General features: G+C 40.7%; 1 protein-coding gene and 1 long non-coding RNA gene across 2 annotated transcripts in view; both read left to right on the top strand.

Annotated features, from left to right (window-relative positions):
• Window positions 1-24,859, top strand: part of PID1 (phosphotyrosine interaction domain containing 1) — a 254,717-nt gene that overhangs the window by 123,910 nt on the left and 105,948 nt on the right. The gene's annotated exons all lie outside the window — the stretch shown is intronic.
• Window positions 1,725-23,591, top strand: LOC145541923 (uncharacterized). The gene is made up of 2 exons (XR_014079415.1): window positions 1,725-2,156; window positions 21,255-23,591. It is a non-coding gene; the product is annotated as an uncharacterized LOC145541923 (long non-coding RNA).

The raw sequence follows: 24,859 nt of genomic DNA, 5'->3' as shown, positions 1-24,859 counted from the left end.
CTAAGAAGACTCTTTCACTGAAATTCAGAAAGCTAGTTAAAAAATAGATGAAGAGAGTTAATCCTATATTGGGCCACATTTCTTTGACGTTTTTACTTCCTTAATCAATATTTATGAAAAAGAAGAGATGTCTTAACATTTAAATGAAATCAGATTTTTTAAAGAAACTTGTGAGCATTTGTAATTTGTTATGGTTCAGTGTTGTGAGTATGTTAAATATTGTTTGTTAAAAAAAAAAAAAGTCCACGATTCTGCCACAGGGAGTGAGAACAGTGTTTTTCCTCCATTCCCAACAAAGCTTTAAGGATAATTTTGAAAATGATTCAGAAGCTATCATCAGTATAATGTGTGTGTCTGAGAGAAGTATCTTGTTATGAAGTTATTTTTTCCCTCGTGGTTTCCTCATTAGATGGTTTGTCTTTGAAACAATTTGTTGGTTTAGTTCTGAAAATTTAGCTTAATCATTATGTGAATATAGGGTTCATTTATTCAGAAAACATTTTAATTATTCTGCATGTTTCCTTGGATTAATTCTGTGGATAAAATGTAGTTCCTCTGTGGTGGACTTCATCTGTTAAGGCAAAGTACAGAAGCACCACACAGAAAACCAATTAAGTTGGCAAAAACTCATTAATAATATGCTTTATGGTTTCTTTCCAGCAGCGTTGTACTACTTGTTAGAAATGGTTGCAAGGTTATGATACTTTGTAAAATCTACTTTATACAAATACAATGCTCAAGTATAAGTAGTTAATGTTTAAAAGATGTTCTCATCTTTATATATATTTATATACATTTATATATACATTTTTCCCCTAGTGTTTTATTCACCTTTTACATTGGAGGTGTCTCTAATGAGGAAATGAAATGTTACAGCAACAGTCAACCTGATACTCTAGGGTTAGTTTAATTGATTGTTTGTTAAATGGAAAATGAGTATTAAATAAGGAAGCATTAGACTATACAGTAATGCTTAAAATTCTCCAAGCCAAGCTTCAGCAATATGTGAACTGTGAACTTGCAGATGTTCAAGCTGGTTTTAGAAAAGGCAGAGGAACCAGAGATCAAATTGCCAACATCAGATGGATCATCAAAAAAGCAAGAGAGTTCCAGAAAAACATCTATTTCTGCTTCATTGACTGTGCCAAAGCCTTTGACTGTGTGGATCACAATAAACTGTGGAAAATTCTGAAAGAGATGGGAATACCAGACCACCTGACCTGCCTCTTGAGAAACCTGTATGCAGGTCAGGAAGCAACAGTTAGAACTGGACATGGAACAACAGACTGGTTCCAAATAGGAAAAAGAGTACGTCAAGGCTATATATTGTCACCCTGCTTATTTAACTTATATGCAGAGTACATCATGAGAAACGCTGGGCTGGAAGAAGCACAAGCTGGAATCAAGATTGCCAGGAGAAATATCAATAACCTCAGATATGCAGATGACACCACCCTTATGGCAGAAAGTGAAGAAGAACTAAAGAGCCTCTTGATGAAAGTGAAAGTGGAGAGTGGAAAAAGTTGGCTTAAAGCTAAACATTCAGAAAACTAAGTTCATGGCATCCAGTCCCATCACTTCATGGCAGATAGACGGGGAAACAGTGGAAACAGTGGCTGACTTTAATTTTTTGGGCTCCAAAATCACTGCAGATGGTGACTGCAGCCATGAAATTAAAAGAAGATTACTCCTTGGAAGGAAAGTTTTGACCAACCTAGATAGCATATTAAAAAGCAGAGACATTACTTTGCCAACAAAGGTCCGTCTAGTCAAGGCTATTTTTCTAGTGGTCATGTACGGATGTGAGAGTTGGACTATAAAGAAAGCTGCGCGCTGAAGAATTGATGCTTTTGAACTGTGGTGTTGCAGAAGACTCTTGAGAGTCCCTTGGACTGCAGGGAGATCCAACCAGTCCATCCTAAAGGAGATCAGTCCTGCATGTTCATTGGAAGGACTGATGTTGAAGCTGAAACTCCAATACTATGGCCACCTGATGCGAAGAGCTCACTCATTGGAAAAGACCCTGATGCTGGGAAAGATTGAGGGCAGGAGGAGAAGGGGACGACAGAGGATGAGATGGCTGGATGGGATCATCAACTCGATGGACATGGGTTTGGGTGGACTTAGGGAGTTGGTGATGGACAGGGAAGCCTGGTGTGCTGCGGTTCATGGGGTCGCAAAGAGTCAGACATGACTGAGCGACTGAACTGAACTGAGACTATATAGGTCTTCCCTGGTGGCTCAGTGGTGAAGAAACCACTTATGATGCAACAGATTTGAGTTTGATCCCTGGGTAGGGAAGATCCCCTGAAGAAGGAAATGGCTACCCACTCCAGTATTCTTGCCTGGGAAATCCCCTGGACAGAGGAGCCTGATGGGCTACAGTCCATGGGGTCACAAAAGTCAGACACGACTTAGTGACTTAACCACCACCCAGACTGTATAGACTGTGAATATAATCTCATAAAGCCTTAAATTTCTTTATAAGTGATTTTTTTGCCTTAAATTAAAAATTTTTATCAAAGCATTGTCTATATAGATAAAATGATGACGATGAAAATCTATCATTATATATAATGATATCTATCTATCGTTATAGATAACGATGAAAATGGAACATAAAATATTTTTAACTGCCTTCTTTATCCTTCCCTCACACCCTAGTCCTGTTTAAAAGGAAAATGATAATTATTTCAGCTGTTTGTTCTTATGTTTACCTTCATATTTTACATACTATGTTTTCACCCATTTTAGATATCTTCTGTCTGTTCAGGAAGGTAAAAATTTAGGCTCTAATAACCCTGCCCACTTTCCTTCTTCCATCTTCCTAATATAATTACATCTGAAATTTTAGTTTATTCAAATAGGTGCGTAATAACTAAAACACCCATCATTATACCCTGATTGTATTTAATACATTAAAAAAAATCTTATATTGAAGTACAGTTGTGTTAGTTTCAGGTGTACAGCAAAGTGATTCAGTTATGCATATACATCTATTTATTTTTAGTTCATTTTTCTTTGAATTAAAAATTTACAGGTTTAGAATTAGCATGGTTTGATATGGGCTTCCCAAGTGGCCGAGTGGTAAAGAATCCACCTGCCAGTGCAGGAGACACAGGAGTGGTGGGTTTGATCCCTGGGTCAGGAAGATCCCCTGGAGGAGAAAATCGTACTGTCTGCAGTATTCTTGCCTGAAAAATCCCATGGCCAGAGGAGCCTGGCCGACTACAGGCTATGGGGTCCCACAGAGTAGGATGCAACTGAGCAACTGAGGATACAAACATAATTTGATATACATTTATAGATAATTTTCACCAAATACTGTGTCAGATTTGTCATGTACTTGTTAATATGTTACTCAACTAGTAATTATAGAGGTTCTGTAAATCTTTTTAATCTTCTCGAAGTCTCACCCAGAGTCCTTTGTCCTGCATCAGACTAGACTGTTTGTTTCTGAGCAATCTTCTTGCTGTAAATCTGGGACTTCTCTCTCCTGTGGCAGATATGCTTCTGTTTTCTCCCCTGCTTTTAAGAAATGATACCTTTGCTTTTCTAGAGCACATATTAAGAAATAAAAATCGTGTGCTTTGTATGTCTGAATTTTTTTTTTTTTTATTCTGCCCTCACCTTTTGGAAAATTTGACTGGATATAGAAACATAAATTAGAAATAATTTCAGATTTAAATTGTGAAGGCACTGTCCATTTATTTCTCTGTCTTCTGTGTCTTGGTGTAAAATTTCCACCCCCAACTCATTTAATTGGAAGGTAATGGGTCTTTACAATTTGGAGACCCCTATTTCTTTTCAATTTGGAGACTCTTTTACTTAAGTAAAATTTCTATTTCCTCCCTTAGTTTTGGAGCCATTTGAGAAATAAGAAATAATATAGGTAGATTAGATGAAAATATCAGCTTTATAAAACTTGCTTGGAAGGATGGGGTTTGGATGTGTAGGCTCACTGGGCTTTCTAAAGTTTTTAAATCTTGCTGGAACCTCTGGTATCTTATTCTGTTCTCTCCCATTCACTTTGTTCTTATGACTTAAAAGTGTTCATTATGATCAATTTAGTGGAGTTTGGAGATAATATATACATTCAAGGCCTGCCCACCATCTTTATCTCGAAATCCTCTCTGAATTGTTAGTTCAGTTCAGTTGCTCAATCATGTCCAACTCTTTGCAACTCCATGAACCGCAGCATGCCAGGCCTCCCTGTCCATCACCAACTCCCTAAGTCCTCCCAAACCCCTGTCCATCGAGTCGATGATCCCATCTAGCCATCTCATCCTCTGTTGTCCCCTTCTCCTCCTGCCCTCAATCTTTCCCAGCATCAGGATCTTTTCCATTGAGTCAGCTCTTCGCATCAGGTGGCCAAAGTATTGGAGTTTCAGCTTTAACATCAGTCCTTCCAATGAACACCCAGGACTGATCTCCTTTAGGATGGACTGGTTGGATCTCCCTGCAGTCCAAGGGACTCTCAAGAGTCTTCTGCAACACCACAGTTCAAAAGCATCAATTCTTCAGCACTCAGCTTTCTTTATAGTCCAACTCTCTCATCCGTACATGACCACTGGAAAAACCATAGCCTTGACTAGATGGACCTTTGTTGGCCAAGTAACATCTCTGCTGTTTAATATGCTATCTAGGTTGGTCATAACTTTCCTTCTAAGGAGTAAGCATCTTTTATTGTTAAACCCTCTCTAAATTGCTAATTTAGACTTTCCTTGTTTTATATTTTTATCTAAAACAGAAAGGGTGATTCTTAGCTTACTTTCAGGTTTAAAGAGATATTTATAAAGTACTTTGAACTTTTTCCAAGAGCAGGGCTGTATAAAGTAGCATTGTTATTCAAATACAGCTCCCCTTGATTTGAATGGAAAGGTCAATGAACTACAGACAAAATGGTGGCAAATGAGGTAAAGATGTTAAAGTGGCAATAAATTACCCGAATTATAGAAAGGTCATAAACTGTACTCTTAAATAGGAACAGCTATTTCTTATTACATCTCTGAGTATTTCAACTCCCAATTACCAGAAAGTAAATTATAAAAACCACTGTGACGGCAGGTGCAGATGTGTTCCTTGGTGTGCTGGCTGTTCATTTCTTTGTTTTTACTGAAAATATTATACATTCATTTCTTGGCAGGAGGAACGATGTCTAGGCTTCCGTGCATACTGAGTTCTCTAAGTGAGGCATTAGTCAGATTGGCGTTTATGAGTCACCAGTCATCTTCATAAGCCAAATCCAGGAATTATAAAATAATTTACTCAGGAAGTAATGGGGATAAATGAAGTTTATCCTGGGAAACAGGAAAGCTACCTTGTGAGCTAATGATCCTACTGAAATGAAGTTTTTCCACCCACCATTGATGGATGACTCCGTTGTCTTTAAAACTTGTTTTTGTGACACTTATGAGTGGTGTTAGAATCTAGCTGTAGCTATAGTATATGGTAGGGCAGGAAAGGTGCTGACTACTATCATAGAGACATCTTACTATTAGTCTGTTCATTTGTTTTGTTGTATGTGCTTGGTCGTGTCCGACTCTGTGATCCCATGGGCTGAGACCCACCAGGCTTCTCTGTCTGTGGGGTTTTAAAGGCAGGAATACTGGAGTAGGTTGCCATCCCCTTCTCCAGGGGATTTGACCCATAGATCGAATCTTTGTCTCTTGCTCTACTGTTCATGGTATGGTACAAAGCAAGAATTTACTTTTCTCCTTGAATAGCTTGCCAGTTCATTCAGAGCTCACCTTGCTTGTGTCCTAGTCCCTTGTCTGCTCTCTCTTCCTCATTCTCATTCCAAAGTGACCTGCTGCTACTGCTGCTAAGTCGCTTCAGTCATGTCCGACTCTGTGCAACCTCATAGATGGCAGCCCACCAGACTCCGCCGCCCCTGGGATTCTCCAGGCAAGAACACTGGAGTGGGTTGCCATTTCCTTCTCCAATGCATGTAAGTGAAAAGTGAAAGTGAAGTCGCTTAGTTGTGTCCGACTCTTCGCAACCCCATGGACTGCAGCCTACCAGGCTCCTCCATCCATGCGATTTTCCAGGCAAGAGTACTGGAGTGGGGTGCCATTGCCTTCTCCACCAAAGTGACCTAAAATCCTTTAATTGTTTTTCTCTTCTTTGCAGCCACATCCTCCAAGGGGCCTGGCTTACAGGGAACTTTGGGGGTTAGGAGACAACTACAGTGGGCTTGGTGGCTCGGTGGTAAAGAATCTTCCTGCCAAGCAGTAGATGCAGGTTCTATCCCTAGGTTGGGAAAATCCTCTGGGGGAGGAAATGGCAACCCACTCCAGTATTCTTGCCTAGGAAATCTCATGGGCAGAGGAGCCTGGTGGGCTACAGTCCATGGGGTCGCTAAGAGTCAGATAGGACTGAACAACTAATACTTTCACTTTCTTTCTTTAATTACACTAAATGTAAAACCAAATTTCAGAGGGCTTTGATGACTTCAGTATTGTTTCACTGATCTTTCACATCTAATCAGATCATCAGTTTTCACCCTAGAATGAGGTAACAAAGATTCTATGACAGAAGGGGATGTGTCAGTTCTGTCTCTTTGTTGTGTGTGCATTCTTTTTATATCTTAAATCTGATGTTTATTGGCAGGAATCTCAGCTGGGCTTTGTTAAAACCAGGTTATGAAACCCTTAAATCCATTGAGATGAGCAAATGTAAACAGTAATATTCTCAGTGATCATGACAGTGAGATGGCGCATCAACTCCTTTTCCATGGTCGTCTGCTTTGGAGACTTCGAGTTTGGCCTGTGACACTGGTCATCTGAGATATGCACTGGCCAAAGGTGCCAGTGTCCATTTGTATATTAAGCATGAGCTGTGTTGACTTTATTTAACATTTTTGAAGATAAAATAACTCTAAATAGAAATTCTAACACATCATCCCTAACCTAGGGGATTCTATTCACACTTCTCAGGGTGTACTTTGGAGACAAAGGACCTGGAAAACAGTGGTAAAGACCTTGAGGCTGCTTCTTGGCTTTGCAGGAGACCATGCCGGGATCATTCATTGATACTTGCTATTGTTTCAGGAGGAAAAAGTGATAGGCTGGTGTCAGATACTTAGATTCAGACCAATGCCTTCTTGGGGTCCATGTAGCAGATGAGAAAGTCTAGACCCATCAGGCTGAGTGATGTTCTTAACAAAGGGGTGGAAAATCAGAATTACCATTTCATTTTTTTCATTTCTGGACCAATCCAGTGACACTGCTCTTCCTTACTGTATCATGGGGGAGATAAGAAAAGAAATCATCATCACTCATGTGGATGTTAAAGGCATCCATTGAAATGCAAGCTCATCTTGCTTTGGCCAAGCTCTGAAATTTATTGACACCTAGCAGACAGTTATTATAACCAAGAAGTTCATTAGCTAGGGCAAACTTGGCATTTGTGGATCAAGATGTCTTTTCAGAAAGTAGAAGAGACTTTCTCAATGATGAGGTATTTAGACTTGGGGATATTTTGTTCTTGTGCAATAGATCACAGCACAGGTTTTTGGAATAGAAAGATGCTAAGATCAGCACTATCTAAAATACAGAAAATTCAGGATTCTGTGAAAGAAGCATAATGTTATTTTCATTGTATTTGCAGAATAGATGGGTTCTTCACCTCGCTCATCCATAGTGGTTTGACTCCAGTCTGTAGGTTTCAGTATTTGACTTAATAACTAAAGATTATGCTGTGACTATGAATAAGGTGATATGGGGACATTGCATCCTTTTTACTTTTAATTTTGAACAAAAGTAGGTTAAGTGCCTTGACAATGATGTTGAAGCAAGGTTAAGAATCCATGTATTATGAGGGTATGTTTGGTAGAAAGAGAGCTTCCCTGGTGGCTCAGACAGTAAAGTGTCTGCCTGCAATGCAGGAGACCCAGGTTTGATCCCTGGGTCGGGATGATCTCCTGGAGAAGGAAATGGCAACCCAGTCCAGTACTCTTGCCTGGAAAATCCCATGGACGGAGGAGCCTGGTGGGCTACAGTCCACGGGGTTGCAAAGAGTCTGACATGACTGAGAGACTTCACTTTCACTTTCTTTTGGTATAAAGAAGCTGTCTTTTTTCCTTTTCCCTTTTTCTCTTGCCTTTCTTTTTCTCTTTTCTTTACTCCACCCTTTCTTTCAGTCCTTTTTCTCTGTTATCGCTTTCTTCCTTTTTCCCACTACCCACTTTCCTGCTTCCTTTCTTCCTCCTACACCCTGGAACTCATTTGTCCAGAAGATGCACCAGAAGGGCCTCTGATTTGACAGGTTCACATCACCTTCTCAGCCCAAGCAAATATCTTTGGTCCAGGGATGGAAGGTACCAGACTGGGAACTTTCTTCTGTGATGGAGCTTAACTCAGACTACCTGGACTTCCAAAGGGAATTCGGGTACATTAGGACTGTAGAAAAGGTAAATGGACAGTATGAAACAATAGATCTATGTCTACAGCAAATAGCATCCTTTGTACCGTTATACATGGTGAAACAATGATGGAGAAGAACCTTTGATCTTAGGCCACAGTTGTCTTGTTTCTGATCCAGTTTGAGTTCAGTGATCACCCAATAGTCGAATGAGTATTTAGTGAAATTTGGATATGATGCAGGGAGATAAGCAAGAAGGAGGCTCTTGGCACTATTTTGAAGAGTATGGATTTCAACTGGGTTCTCATGATGGATAGATAGGGAAGAAAAACTGCATGCGAAATCCTAAGAAATTTAGAAGAACATGAGTGAACCTGGCAGATGTTATGCTAAGTGATTAGAAGTCAGACACAAAAGCAAATACTGCATATTTTCACTTATAAGTAACATCTAAACTTTGGCCACCTCATGCGAAGAGTTGACTCTTTGGAAAAGACCCTGATGGTGGGAAGGACTGGGGCAGGTGGAGAAGGGGATGACAGAGGATGAGATGGCTGGATGGCATCACCGACTCGATGGATATGAGTTTGGGTAAACTCCGGGAGTTGGTGATGGATAGGGAGGCCTGGCGTGCTGCGATTCATGGGATCGCAAAGAGTCAGACACGACTGAGTGACTGAACTGAACTAGTCAAACTCATCAAAGAGTCGAATGGTGTTTTCCAGAGTTGGGATGTGGTGGGGGTCATGAGGAGATGCTGGTCAGAGGGTACAAAGTTTCACTTTTGCAAGATGAGTAAATTCTAGGGATCTAATGGCTATCTCTGGGCTTTCCAGGTGGTGCTAGGGGTAAAGAACCAGCCTGTCAATGCAAAAGACCTAAGAGACATGGGTTCAATCCCTGGGTCGGGAAGATATCCTGGAGGAGGGCATGGCAACCCACTCCAATATTCTTGTCTGGATAACCCCATGGACAGAAGAGCCTGGTGGGCTACAATCCTGGGGTACCAAAAAGTCAGACATGACTGAAGCGACTTAGCACACAGTGGTTATCTGCAGTTAACAATATTAGACTTTATTGCCTAGAATTTGCTTAGAGGGTAAATCCTAAGAGTTCTCATTGTTGTTGTTGTTTAGTTGCTAAGTCGTATCCGAGTCTTTGTGACCCCATGGTCTGTAGCCCACCAGGCTTCTCTGTCCATGGGGTTTCCTAGGCAAGTATTCCTGGGTCAGGGGATTTTCCTGACCCAGGAATTGAGCCCATGTCTCCTGCATTGGCAGGCAGATTCTTTACCACTGTTCCCCTAGGGAAGTGTTCTCACCACACCCAAAAAGACAGGCTACATGAGGTGATGAATATGCTGATTAGCATTGTTGTGGTGATCATTTCACATTGTATCCATCTATCAAAGCCTCAAGTTGCATATACCTTAAATATATCCCATAAAATCTTATAGGAAAATTCAAATGAACTTTTTGGCTAACCCCTATATACCATTTTCATTTGTCAATTCTACTTCAATAAAGCTAAAAAAAATGCTTAACAATGTTTTTATAAGTGCTAAGGGTTTTTAGAAGACAACTTGTATACCCACCTCTCTAATCTGTGCACCTGTGATGTGAACATCGCTCCTATTTCCTGGTTCCTTCTGAGGGTCCAGGAGAGCAGCGGGAGTGGGCAGGGGATGGGGACTGCTTTCTGCTCTCGTTTGACAGTGGAGGCAAAAGACCACTTGCTGTCGTTATTCTCTAGGTTTCCAAGAACTTGTTTGCTTTTCTCTAAGCACCTGGTTTCTCATTTTCAGCGCCTGAGTGTCCGATGTTTTCTGCAGGGTGTGGTGTGAAGGAGACCCATGTCCTTTTGTCTCTGGATGTCTGCACAAAGGAAAAGCTTTGTCTGGTGTACTCAGAGAAAGGCTGATGCATTTTCTTGTGTTCCATTGAATTCTCTCCTTTGCTTTCTTCCAGTTTCTCAAACAGAACAATGGAGACCCTGTTCCACGGAACTTTCAATGGCTTTGATGTGTATATATTGATAAGCTAGCTAAGCAAAGTGCTTCATTTATAGAAAGCATAACTCTTGGTTCTGGTCTATGGAGATTCAGTTACCTATGTAATTGATGCAGTTGCATTACGCCTAAGTCCACCTGTTTCATTCATCCCTATGTAGAAGTATCTGGGCGTCTTTACAGTTATTTTGTTCATTTCTGTCTTTCAGCACTTGAAAGTTGATTTACTTTACAGTGTATTGAGTTCAAGCATTTTTTCATTTCTCTGCCTCCATTCAGAAAATATATTTAAGTCATTAACATCTAATGGGATACATCAGACTGAATTTAGTGTCCTTCATTTGAAATTCAGTCCTCAGGTAAGAGATAAATATCATCTTAACTGTTGGAAGTTAACTTAAATATGTTTTGTGGCAAAGAATGATAAAAAAATAAATGATGATGCTTTATTTTCCATTCTCAGGGCTCCCAGCTCTTTTCACTAAAGCACATATGTCACAATTAAGCTACTTGCCATACAAATCTGCGTGGCATGTTTGATAGAAATCATTTAATTTCCTCTATTCTTTTGTTTCTGAGACTTTCTTATATGTTTTAAATGGAGCAACTACTTATGAGGATTCAAAAGAGGGTGCTGCCTTGTGCAGTTTATTTTACTTGAAATTGATGACATATGGAAAGGTTTGTGATTAAAGAAAAAGGATCATGAACTTAATTTATTAAAGCTCTTAGATGTGAAAAGTAATCCCTCGTCTTCCACTTGCAGTTTTTCTTTGCTGTAATGAGCACCTCTTAGCGGTAGGAAATAGCCATTTGTCTTGAGAGAGTTGAATTTTTCTGCTGCATTGACTTTAGTTTGTGACTCATTTATCTAAGAAAAACGTGTTTACCACAAAGACACATGATAATATCTGGCATAGGATGTATGAACCTTCTATTTGATGTTTTCCATCTCTGCAATGTGTAGTTTTAGGTTAAGGTAGGGCTGATAATGTTGGGCGAATATTTGTCTAAATTTTCTAAGGGGTCAAACAGTACCAATCATTTCCTTAGTCAATTTATGCCCCTGAAGTTCAGGATAATCAGCCACTAGATTTAAATCAAAGAGAAAGTGCCAATACTTCATTGATTTTTTTTTAGTGGAGGGTAAATAGTCCATTATCCTTAATTCACATAAAGAAGTAGAAGAAGCTATTTTCACAGGAAGTAAATAGGCTTGGGGGCATTAACATGTGGCCAAGTCCAAGGGTGAGGAATATTAGATTTATGAAATGATTCTCTTTATTAACCAGTGAAATATCAGAAAACTCTGTTACACTAGTTATCCTATTGCTGCATAAAAATGACTCCCAAATGAGTGGCTTAAAGCAGCAAACATTTACTATCTCACAGTTTCTGAGGTTCGAGGATCTGAGCATAGCTTGGCTGACTGTCTCTGCCTCCGGTCCCTCCTGTGGCTGCCGTCAGCGGAGCTGCTGGCTGGCCTGCGATGTTGTCTCAAAGCTCAACTGAGCGAGCTTCCACTTTCAAGGGCACTCAGGTGGTCATCGGCGGGATTCAGTTCCTTCCAGGTGGCTGAACTGAGGGCCACAAGAGCCTCTCCACAGGGCAGCTCTCCAACATGGCGGCTGGCTTCCACATAATGAGTAAGCGAGAGAGCCAGGGGGATGAGCACGACATGAGACAGCATCTTTTTGTAACAAACTTGGAAGTGGTATTTAGAAGCCAGTCACAACTAGATCCAGTCGACACTCAAGGAGAGAGTGAATACTAGGAAGTGAGGATCCTTGGGGGCCCTCTTAGAATCTACTACCACATCTCTGACTACTTTTCAGACCTTATCCCATGAATCAACAAGCATAAATTGAGCTTGCTGTTTACTGTCTAATCATTTGAGTTCTGCATTTCACATAATTACTCTTTTCCTGCTTTAAAACATACCCATCCTTAGCTTCAGCTCTTTGATGCTTGAGTTTCCTTCATTTTCTGAACAGTAATTCATTTAATTGCTATTGTTGTTGTTCAGTTGCTAAGTCGTGTCCGACTCTTTGTGACTCCATAGACTGCAGCATGCCAACCTTCCCCATCCTGTACTATCTCCCAGTAAAGTTGCTCAAACTCATGTCCACTGGAGTAAAAACAAAAAACAAAATAAAAATGAGATGCTTTTCTTGCGGCCGAAGTTCCTTCTTGATTCAATGAGATGCTTTCAATTCCCTGCACTGCTCCTTTGACTCCCACCCTGTTCAGTGTTGCTTTGAGAAGCTAGACCTGCTGGAGACCTGCTGGTTTTTCTGTGGCCATAGATTTTGCTATAATTACACCCTAAGCGTTTTTGTATAGAACTTCTGCATCAGGTGCCACTAAGGACGGTGCCACCTCTTCATAAGACAGTCCATTGTGCTATATATTTGCAGACCACAGAGCTCACAATCTGAAGCTATGAAGTACCGTGGCATTTTGGAAAGTGAAGCTTCCACCAGGGTTGGAGGGAGGTGCTGATGTATTTTAGGATTGACCAAACCCAACAGGAACCACGTTGGAGAGCCCTGTCCAGATCATGAAAAGTAGATATTGGTATATATGGGACTAGCTAGTCACTGCTGACAGCATCAGCTAGATCTCTTTTTCTGTGTATCACAGACAAAAAGTAGGCAATTGGGTAAAGTGCTGACTCTTTGTTAGCTAATGAAATGTTAATGAAAGTTCTGTGCATGAGATATGTCGCTTTGTCAGTGATTCCTGTTCTGTTTGCTTTTTTGGCTTTGTGCTGCGTGTGCTTAGCCGCTCAGTCGTGTCTGACTCTTTGCAGCCCTACGGGCTGTAGCCCGCCAGGCTCCTCTGTCCATGGAGATTCTCCAGACAAGACTACTGGAGTGGGTTGCCATGCCCTCCTCTAGGGGATCTTCCCAACCCAGGAATCGAACCCAGGTCTCCCACATTACAGGGGGATTCTTTACCGTCTGAGCCACCAGGGAAGCCCCATCATGAAAATACATGATTTCTTCATTACCTTGAAGAGACATTTACACTCCCATGTCAATTACAGCATCGTTCACAATGACTAACATGTGGAAACTACCTAGGTGTTCACTGACAGATGAATAAATAGAATGTGATATCTACACACAATGAAATATTATTTAGCCACAAAAAAACAAGGAGGTTCTCTATTTGTGATAGCATGAATGAACCTTGAGGGCGTTATGCTAAGTGAAATAAATCAGAGAAAGACAAATAGTGTATGGTCTCACTTATATGTGAAATCTCATATAAGTGAGAAGCAAAGAGCAGACTCATAGATTCATAGAAGCAAAGAGAAGAATGATTGATAGTTACCGGGGGTTGAGGGCAGAAGAAATGGGAAGATGCTGGCCAAAGAGTACAGACTTTTAGCTATAAAATGAGTAAATTTCAGGGATATAATGTACAGCATGGTGACTTTAGTTAACAATACTCTATTTATACTTGAAAGTTGCTATGAGAAGAGATGTTAAATGTTCTCACCATCACAAAAACAATAACAACATGATAATTATGTGAGATGAAGAATGTGTTAACTCACCTTATTGTGGTAAATATTTCACAATATATACCTGTACAAATCACCACATTGTACACCTGAAACTTACACAGTGTTGCAATTATATCACAGTAAAGCTTGGCAAAAAAGAAAATATGATTTCTGGTTTCAGTCATATATGCATAAATCTTTCTATCTTCTCCTGTGGTGTTCCTTCCCGGCCTCAGTGATCTAGCTAGTGAATTTGGTTGAGTTTGTCTTGTTTGGCAAAAGTAAGAGATTAAGTCTTTACTTTGCCCATGAGATGTTTGTGGACAAAAGATTGAGATTGCTTTGTTCTGTTTTCCTCCTGTTTATTTTTCTGCTGAGAAATAGTGCCTCCTTTAAGATGGGGCATTTCAATGAGGCTGATGGGGTCAGGGCTTTTCTCCTTTCCTAAATGGCAATGTGGATGATTTGTGTCCAGTTAAATCACTAGGTTAGTGCACGTGTAAGCCCATCCCTGGTGGCTCAGTGGTAAAGAATCCACTTGCCAAGCAGAAGATCCAGGTTTGATCCCTGGGTCAGGAAGATCCCCTGGAGAAGGAAATGGCAACCCACTCTAGTATTCTTGCCTGGGAAATCCCATGGACAGAAGAGCCTGGTGGGCTGCAGCCCATGGGGTCACAAAGAATTGGACATGACTTAGGGACAGACTTTTTTTTCCCAAGGCCACAGTCAAGCCATGTAGTTAACCTGGCCTTTTCCCCTGGTGAATGGTTTTTGAAGTGGGAAGTGAATTCTGATTCCACCTCTTAGGAGTTGCTTATCCTGAATCAGCATAATCATCTTAGTCTCTCTTACATCATCTGTAAAATGGGACTAATACTCACCTGGGAAGGTTGCTGTGAAGGTCAAATAAGATAGTGATAGGTATATTGTTCAATATGAGGAATAGAGGCAATATTTTGTAACAACTGTAAATGGAACGTAACCTTTAAAAATTGTGTAAAAAATTAGCTGACTTGTAGACACAGCTGGGGAAGGAAGGGTGGAACAAATTGAGATAGTAACAATGAAACATATACATTACCATATGTAAAATAGATAGCTAGTGGAAAGATGCTGTATAACACAGGGGGTTCAACAAGGTGCTCTGTGACAACCTAGAGGAATGGGAACAGGTGGGAGGTGGGATGTAGGTTCAAGAGGGAGGGAACATATGTCTATTTATGACTGATTCACATTGTTGTATGGCAGAAACCAACACAACATTGTAAAGTAATTTTTAAATTTAATAAAATTCTAAAACATATAAAAAATAAAATACCTTCCTTACAATTGAAGAATGTTTTTTCTTACCAACTAAAATGCTGAAATAAATTATCATGTTAGAATGCAATAAAACTGTGTATTTAAAAATTTTTTTTTTTAAATCAGAGATAGTAATAGCAGATGGCAAATAAAACAGCTATTACTTTCTTACTTTTATTTTTATTTATTTTTAAAATCCCCTCAACTTAGCTCAGATACTTAGAGAGATTCCTTTATTATTTGTTTCATTCTTGACTTTTGTTTTAAACGCACATTATCCAGTTTACCACTTTTACCATTTTAAAGCATATGTTTCAGTGGTGTTTAGTATGTTCACCCTGTTATGACTGTCTAGTTCCAGAACATCGTCATGACCCCAAAGGATGTCTCCTGCCAGCTAAGCCGTCACTCTCGGTCCCCTGTACCCCAGCCCCTGGCAGTCACCAATCCACCTTCTGTCTCCACGAATTTGCCTTGGCTGTATATTTCACACGAATGGAATCATACAGTACGTGGCCTTTTGTGTCTGGCTTCTTTCACTTAGCATCATGTTTTCAAGGTTTCTCAGTTTTATCTCCTGTAGCCGTTTCACCAATGTATCCTGTATATGAGGGGAAATAATTCAACATGTGTGCTCTCTGAATGCTGGGCAAGAGCAGGGTCATCTTAGTAGCAGGATGAGCCATAGGAACCATTGAAACAAAGAGAGAAAAGAACAGTGGGAAGGATGCCAGCAAATTCATTTGTACATCAGCTTATACAGAAATGACTTCCCTTCCCTTAATACCCTTGCCTCCATCTTCCCCTGCTTTGCTGCCTTGCATCTCTTCAAGCCTTTCTCCCCTTCCCAACCCCCTCCTCCTCCCCTCTCTACCTCCCTCCCTCCTTCCCTTCCTTTTGCTCTTGATTCTCCCCTCTTCATTTTCTCCCCTTCTTTGTTTCTTCGTTTCCCTCTTTTGTTCTCTTTGTATAAAGGTAGAACTAAAATAGGTTAGTACTAAAATATTCTGTTGCTGGAGATCTATCCCTAGAGCATAGTAAAAGTAATTAACATTACCCTTTGGAATCAGAAAAAAAGTTCAATAAAAGAGCTTGGTTTTAAAAAAAAAAAAAGGTCACATTTATCTCTTGAAAAGAACATAGCCATGAAAAATCATGCTTCATTGAGTGTTTAATGACAGAATATATATGTGTGCTTGTGTGTGTTCAGTTGCTAAGTTGTGCCTGACTCTTTGTGACCCCATGGACTGTAGCCTGCCGGGCTCCTCTGTCCATGGCAATTTTTTCAGGTGAGAATACTGGAGTGGGTTACCATTTCCTTCTCCAGGGGATCTTCCTGACCCAGGGATAGAACCCAGGTCTTCTACATTGGTAGAAAGCTTCTTTACCACTGAGCCACTTGAGAAGCCCTGACAAATCATATATTTAGAGATAAAAAGACCTTGTTCATACAAAATAGTGCTGCTGTATGTCTCTCAGATTTTTAACAAACCAAATGATTACTACACATAATCTATGTGCATCTTCTAGGAAAAATTAAGGTCATGCAATTGGAACCGTCATTATATCATAATATAGGGCAATTACTGGTGCTTTTATTTTTCCTCTTTGTGGTTTTTTTGTCTTCAGAATTTTCAACAAAGTATATTCGTCACCCTTTGGAATCAGATAAAAAAGGATAATAAAAAATAAGATATAAAAAGATAAAAAAGAACCATAAAGAAGGCTGAGCACTGAAGAATTGATGCTTTCAAATTGTGGTGCTGGAGCAGACTCTTTAGAGTCCCTCAGACAGTAAGGACATCAAACCAGTTAATCCTAAAGGAAATCAACCCTTAATATTTACTGGAAGGAATGATTCTGAAGCTCAAGATCCAATGCTTTGGCGACCTGATATGAAGAGCTGACTCATTTGAAAAGACCCTGATGCTGGGAAAGATCGAAGGCAGGAGGAGAAGGGGTTGACAGAGGATGAGATGGATAGATAGCATCATCGACTCGGTGGACATGAATTTGAGCAAACTCTGGGAGACAGTGAAGGACAGGGAGGCCAGTCCTTCATGCTGCAGTCTATGGGATCACAAAGAGTGGAACACGGCTGAGTGACTGAACAACAACAAAAGGATAACGAACATTGGTATTGAATGTAGCTAGTGATGGCACCCCACTCCAGTACTCTTGCCTGGAAAATCCCATGGATGGAGGAGCCTGATAGGCTGCAGTCCATGGGGTCGCTAAGAGTCGGACACGACTGAGCGACTTCACTTTCACTTTTCACTTTCATGCATTGAAGAAGGAAATGGCAACCCACTCCAGTGTTCTTGCCCGGAGAATCCCAGGGACGAGGGAGCCTGACAGGCTGTCGTCTATGGGGTCGCACAGAGTCGGACACGACTGAAGCGACTTAGCAGCAGTGGAATAACTCCACTCTGGACCATGAAGCCAGAGATCTGTCTTTAGTATAAAGGAGCAGCATTCATTGAATGAAGGCTTTGAGATGGGATGATTTTGTCTCCAGGACTATTTGACAGTATCTGGAGACATCTTTGGCTGTCACAACACAACTGGGAAGGTGTTACTGGAATCCAGTTGTTAGCTAAACATTCTAAATGCACAGGGCGTCCTTCCCCTACTTCCTCACCAACAAAGAATTACCCAGCCCACATGTCAATAGGGCTGAAGAAGAGAAACCTGGTCATTCGTTAGTTCAGATATTTTACATTAGCTCATTGGATTGTGTCAGTAGAAAAAGTCATCATTTGGGTTGTTTTTAGTGGGTATTGAAAATTAATTGACTTTCAAGTAACCCTCCACTGACCTTATTATTTAAGAACTTGAGATGAACTCTTTTCTCTTACACTTGCTGTCTGTATGATTTTTTTTTTTTTTAATCTGGATGTGTATCTCCTAGAGAAGAAGCCTGGCAATATATTTGAGGTTAGCATGTTGATACTTAGGTCACAGAATTCCATGGAAGCAAGGAATAAAGGGGACTGCCACGTAGAGAGTCCTCAAGTCCTGCATAATGAAAGATAATTCTGGCTGAGGGAATAGTGCCACCTACTGAATTGTGTTTGTGTTTTCGACAGGTTCTAATTTATGCAGGTTGATGCCTGGAAGTGTTCCTTTCAATTATTGATCTCCGGCATCTTCTTAAGTAGTTACTGCCAGAGTGTTAAACAATATTTAGTTATTATTGGATCAAGGTGTAATTAGAAACAGCTGTGAGCAATTGTATGCCATCCAGCTTCTGAAGTAGCAAACGAAATTGTACTTGAAGACCTCAGATTGATTACTAGAAATTGTATCTGGCAGTTAAAACAAATCCATCTCCAGTTTGAATGCTACCAGGCAGTTCTCTTTTAGGAAGATAACCAGAAAGGTTAAAAAATGCATTAAATGCACCATTTCCAAATATCATCAAGTTTAAAATAAAGAAATTAAAACATGCAGTGTTTGCTGCAAAAAGTTGTCAACATTTCATCCCTTTTTTCCAAATTTTTGGCTTTGAGCTTTACTTTCTGTATATTTTTAAGTGCCCATTTAAATCTCCTCATCTTTTACCCAAGTAATTTTTAAGAAATTCTACAGTGTAGTGCATATATTTTGATATATCTCTTTAACAACTACATTTTTAGATAATTTGAAAAATTATTTTGAAGTATATATTGAATTGGATGGGTCAGATAATTTGTTACCATGGTGAATCTCTTTATTGAAATTAACTAGTTTGTCTCATAAAATTATATGGCTCCGTGTAATATGTTAATTCTTGCTCCTAATCAAACATTTAATTACATCATGAGCTCAAATTAATTTGTAACTTGAATCTAGAGCTCATTTGTACAAAATTCAAAATGCGTATGTATTGGGGAGATACCAAGAATTTAGCATTTTGTTTCAAAGTTTTAGCAATATATACTGATAGTAAACCTGAGAATTTGTGACAGGTTTCAAGTCCAGAAAAGCATAGAGTGATAATGATGACCAAAAGTTGAATTTCTCGTGTTGATTTATTTATTCTGTGCTGTGGGTTTGAAAGCCAGTTTTATCATGGTGACTGTTCACTCGATTTCTCTGGGAGGGTGACTGACTGCCTGTCACATGAGCACAGAGGGGCCAGTGTGTGAAGGGGACTCCCTCTTCTCGAAGTTGTCGCTTGGAAATGGGGGCTTGTGGTCCTCAGAGAGTTACTGGAGATGTGAATTAAGAAGATGGGAAAGGACCGTGTTCATTTTCTGATCCTTTACTCTCTAAGTGTATCCTTCTGTTCCTGTAGCCAATTTTAAGCTTCCTTGCTGCCAGAAGCGAGTAGTGTATACACCTTTAAAAGGAGATGATCCTACTAGGTGTCGTTAAATGAAAAACAAGCCACCATCTGGATTCCTGGGAAACACAGAAGTTAATACTCAGAGATTGGTTCCAAGAACAATACAGATGTCAGTGTCTCTTGTTTTCTACTAAGACTGCTTAACACCCCTCCAGAGAAGGTTTGCTCCCAGATCTCAAGATAACATTAGTCATCATTACCAGCTTCTCTGCACTGTCTCCTTGAAATTGCTTAACAGTGATTGATTCTGAGTTAGAGAAATATTTCGTACTCCTTTCAACCCAGAATGAGTCTTGTTTCCTCCTTCAGAAAATGTTAAGACCCTTCAAGAGCTGAATTTTGCCTGTTTGACCTTTGTGATTTATTCAGAGCTATGCTGACACCTGAGACCTTGGTTTTTAATTGCTAAATAGGATTAATTAGTGGAATTCATGTCTGGCCTGAGTATTTTATGGTGCCTTTTGGGGGAATGGACATTTTGCCTGCACTATATAGTCTTATAGGAAATAAATCTCTTCTAAGTCTAGCTGCCATGGTCATTTTTGTGTGTGAGGGGGATTCTTTACTCTTTTCTTTTTTTTTGCATAGAGCAACCTGGTCTTTATGTACAGTTTATTTATGCTCAGATGTTAGAGGTTGAATTGTGTCCCTTCTAAACTAATATGCTGCTGCTGCTGCTGCTGCTGCTGTTAAGTTGCTTCAATCGTGTCCGACTCTGTGCGACCCCATAGATGGCAGCCCACCAGGCTCCCCCATCCCTGGGATTCTCCAGGCAAGAACCCTGGAGGGGGTTGCCATTTCCTTCTCCAATGCATGAAAGTGAAAAGTGAAAGTGAAGTCGCTCAGTCGTGTCCAATTCTTAGCGACCCCATGGACTGCAACCTACCAGGCTCCTCCATCCATGGGATTTTCCAGGCAAGAGTACTGGAGTGGGCTGCCATTGCCTTCTCCAAAACTAATATGTAGAAATCCTATTTACCCAGAACCTCTGAATGTGACTTTATTTAGAAATAGGGGAGTGGTTACGGGTAATTAGTTGAAGAGAGGTCATGTCGGAGTGGAGAGATCCTCATCAAATGTGACTACTGACCTTATAAAAAGGGGGAAACTTTGGGCACAAGTATGCACACAAGAAGAACGCCATAATAGGCATAACTGTTATGGACAACAGGATAACTGTTATCCTGCCACAAGCCAAGGAAATTCCAGAACCCAGGCTGGAGATCTGGAACAGACCTTTTCCTGGCACAGTCCTGCTGACAAGTCCTGCTGACAAGACTGGACTTCCAGTCTCTTGAACAGTGGAAGAGTAAACTTCTGTAGTTTAAGCCACTCAGTCCATGGTGCTTCATTACAGCAGCCCCAGGAAACTAATGCACTAAATGTTAGGGGTGTTGTCATTTTCAGTTGAGTTCCGCTACCTTTTATGAGCAAGTTCTTTGTGCTAGAGTTGAGCTAGGTGCCTGTGACACAGAGGGAATTAAGCTTTCCAGGAGCCCTGTCTCCTGAGAGAGGTGGGCAGAAAAGACCTGGGAAGTTTGATATGCCTCTGAATGGACCCAACTTGAGTATATATATATATGAGCTTCCCTGGTGGCTCAGATGGTAAAGAATCTTCCTGCCAATGCAGGGGCCCCAGGTTCAATCCCTGGGTCGAGAAGATCCTCTGGAGAAGGGAATGCAACCCACTCCAGTATTCTTGCCTGGGAAATCCTGGGGACAGAGGAGCCTGGCAGGCTACAGTCCATGGGGTCGCAAAGAGCTGTACGTGGCTGAGTGAGTACTCATGTGTGTGTGTATGTCTAAGTAAGGAAGAAAATAAGGACTTTCCAAAAGGACTGAGTTTCCTTTTCCGGCCTCAGCATCACACAGGCATCACTTTGCCCCTGTCCTATGTGGTTCGCACACTTCTCCTCTCCTGGATGCATGGCTTGGACCCGCACAGTCTATAGGGAAAGTTCTGCCGCCTTGGGCAATGAGGGTACATGTGTGTCTGCAGCATCCCAGATGGGCTTGGGCTGTAAAGCTGCTGGGACGACTTCTTATCCTGCGCTTCATGACATAAGAGTTTCAATTTGTAGTTCAGTCACATTGAAGGCTCAAGTGTACTTTATTTAACGACTTTGAACACCTTTCGGTAAAAGACAACCGACATGTATTTTGGTGATAAAGCTGAGCAGATGCAGGATTGCCAATGGCTACTTAAGAGCAGAGTGTCCTTGAGAAATATTTCCTTCTTTGTGCGACTGCTTCAGTGTCTGGGTGGAGCCTGTCTTTGCTTCTTTGCTCTAATTTGTGTGAGTGATGTTGCTGGTAGGTTGCCATGGTGACTTGAGCCCACTGGGCAGGAGGACAGATTTTCATTATAATGAGTGTGAACACGACAGCCCAACCGTGGGGGCTGCTCTTCTGAGTAGCCACCTCCCGCATTAGCGCATGAGGTCACTGCAAGGGGGTTTGGGGAATAGGATTTGGGGGGCAGATGAGAAAGAGAAGCATTCTGCAGATACATCAGATTGCTGTTAGAAACATACTTGTTAATAATACTCTGCATAAACTACTATCCCAAGATAGTAATGAAAGAACTCTTTCAAAATAGCTGGGATGCAATTTAATCTACTTATGCAGAAAGTAACATATCCAGTTGAGAACCACTGGGTAAGAAAATGAAAATTTAAATATCGATTGCCATGGTGACATTTAAATTTTGGTGTGCAGATGTACCTGTGATTGCCAATATGGGGTTTTCAAAGGATGAACTTCCTATAGAGCCATCATACCTTGGTCGAAATAGTATAAACACAGAGGGTTTTGCAGTCGGGGGACTTGTTTTCAAGTCTCAGTTCTGTACTTACCAAGCTATGCATTCCTGGACCAATCAGTTGCTTTCTCTAAGCCTCAATTTGTTCATCTTCTGAAAATATGATATAAATAACTACCTACCGGCTGTTTGTAAGCATCAGAGATAATGAATATAGAGGCCTGGGAAATAATAGACACTCAATGCATGGTGGTGATTATTATTATTATTATTTTTGTTTTGTTTTTAGTTTAAAAATAAATTGAAGTGAAGGAAAGCTCACAATTCTTTACCTGCAGTGTTCATGAAATATTCATTAAATAGCTTAGGTTTTCCAAGCATTATCATCCTAGAATAAGTCCACTCTGTTCAAATAAAAGCATTCCTTGGCTTTCAACGTTTTTTTTCCTTATCAAAGATTCTCCTTTGAGCAATGAAAGTAATAAATAAGTCCCTTTGCACATTTCAACTTGAAATATTGGGACTTGTACAGTTATACCAGCATCAGAGAGTCTTTCCCTAATTGCTATGATGCAACAGCTAATTGAAGGGAGACAAAGAAACACTACTTGAACCAAGACTTAAAAATACTTTTCAACTTGGGGTTTTAGAGGAAATTTAAAGAAATTGTTGTTGTTTAGTTGTTAAGTCGTGTCTGACTCTTTTGAGGCCCCATTGACTGAGACTTGCTTGACTCCTTCTGTCCATGGGATTTCCCAGGCAAGAATACTAGAGTGGGTTGCCATTTCCTTTTCCAGGGGATCTTCCTGACCCAGAGATCAAAACACATGTCTCCTGCATTGTCAAATGGATTCTTTACCACCGAGCCACCAAGGAAGCCTTTATAGGAATACATTTCCCTAAGCTGGATTTTGCTCTTTATAAGGGTCCTACAATGAGGTTGTAGATGTTGAGTTTCTTTATTGCCTTGTTGGAAACCCCTTTGGCTGTTGAGAATCAGTGAGTGACATTTGGTGGGGAGACTTGGGTGTAAAAGTTCCAATCCATTGACCTGTGGTTGGAAGCTTATTGAGTCATTTAGTCCCTAACAAGATGTGTAACATCGATATCCTGGGGAAGTGGGAGACACAGACAGAACCCCTGACAGCTCTCACCGTAGAGGAGAAACATGTAATCTCATTAATGGAGCCAACACATCTGAAGGAAGTATCCTTTGAGGAAGATGAACTGCATGAAGGCTAGACAAAGCCAAAGAGGATGTACCTGACAGTGTTTTCCAAGAGTTTGAAAGATAGAGAGAGAGAGAAAGAAAGACAGAGAAGCAGGGGGGAAAGGGTACTTAGGGAGTTTGGGATGGACATGTACACACTGCTACATTTAAAATGGGTAACCAACAAGGACCTCCTGTACAGCACAGGGAACTCTGCTCCATGTTATGTGGCAGCCTGGATGGGAGGGGGGCTTGGGGGAAAAAGGATACATGTGTTAGTGTGACTGAGTCCCTTTGCTTTTCACCTGAGACTCTCACAGCATTGTTAATCAGCCATATCCCAATATAAAATAAAAAGTTTAAATTAAAAAAAAGAAATACAGACAGACAAGTACTGCCTCTGGCATATAGGAGTTTTTCAGCCACATGGTGGATGATATTAATTCATTCCACATTCTTTTGATTGAGAACACTGGTTCCCAAAGCTAAAGGGTACAGATTTGTTCTCTAGGGGACACTTGGCAGTGTCTGGAGTCATTTTTGGTCTTCAGGACTGGAGAGGTGTTAATGGCATCTAGTGTGTAGAAGCCAGCGATGTTGTCTGACAGCCTCACATGTGTAGAACAGCCCTGCATCAAAGAATTATCCAATTGAAGAGGTCCATAATGCCAGGGTGAGAAATACTTGGTGTAGGAAAAAAACATACCTTCAGATTGGCCCATGTCCTTCTCCCATACCTCCGCTTAGAATGTCACCTTCTGATGCCTTACTTGGAATTTTAGACACCTTAACTGAAGAGGCAGGTTGTCTAGGCTTGCACTGCTATAGCAAAATACCATAAATTGAGTGGTTTATCCACAATAGAATGCATTTCTCATAGCTTTGGAGGCTGAGAAATCCATGATTAAGGTGCTGGTTTGATATGGCATCTGATGAGGGTTCTTTTCCTGGCTGCAGGTGACTGCCTTCTTGCTGTGTCCTCACCTGGTCCAAAGAGCGAGCCAGCTGTCTGGTCTCTTTTTATAAGGGCACTAGTCTGTTGATGAGGGCCCCAACCTCATGACCTAATTATCTCCCAAATACCCCACCTCTGTATGCCATCACTTTAGGGACCTGATTTCAACATAAGAATTTTGGGGGGAGTACAAACATTCAGTCCCTAACAGGGGTGTCCTAGCTAGTAACTGATAAGTTCTAGCCTCCAACAGAAATAAGCTGGCAGTCATGCTTATTTGTAAGTTTCTTAAAATTCAAGTCAGTTCTGAGTCAGGTCAGTTTTGGAAACTTGCGGGAAAATGGAGGTAGAATAATAATAAGCAGGTATTAAAAAGCAAAGACATTACTTTGTCAACAAAGGTCTGTCTAATCAA

This window comes from Giraffa tippelskirchi, chromosome 3 (assembly GCF_054371585.1).
Source record: "Giraffa tippelskirchi isolate mGirTip1 chromosome 3, T2T-mGirTip1v1.2.pri, whole genome shotgun sequence".
Classification (NCBI taxonomy): Eukaryota; Metazoa; Chordata; class Mammalia; order Artiodactyla; family Giraffidae; genus Giraffa; species Giraffa tippelskirchi.
Note: the sequence above shows the minus strand (reverse complement) of the source record. Positions and strands in the feature narration are given on the sequence as shown.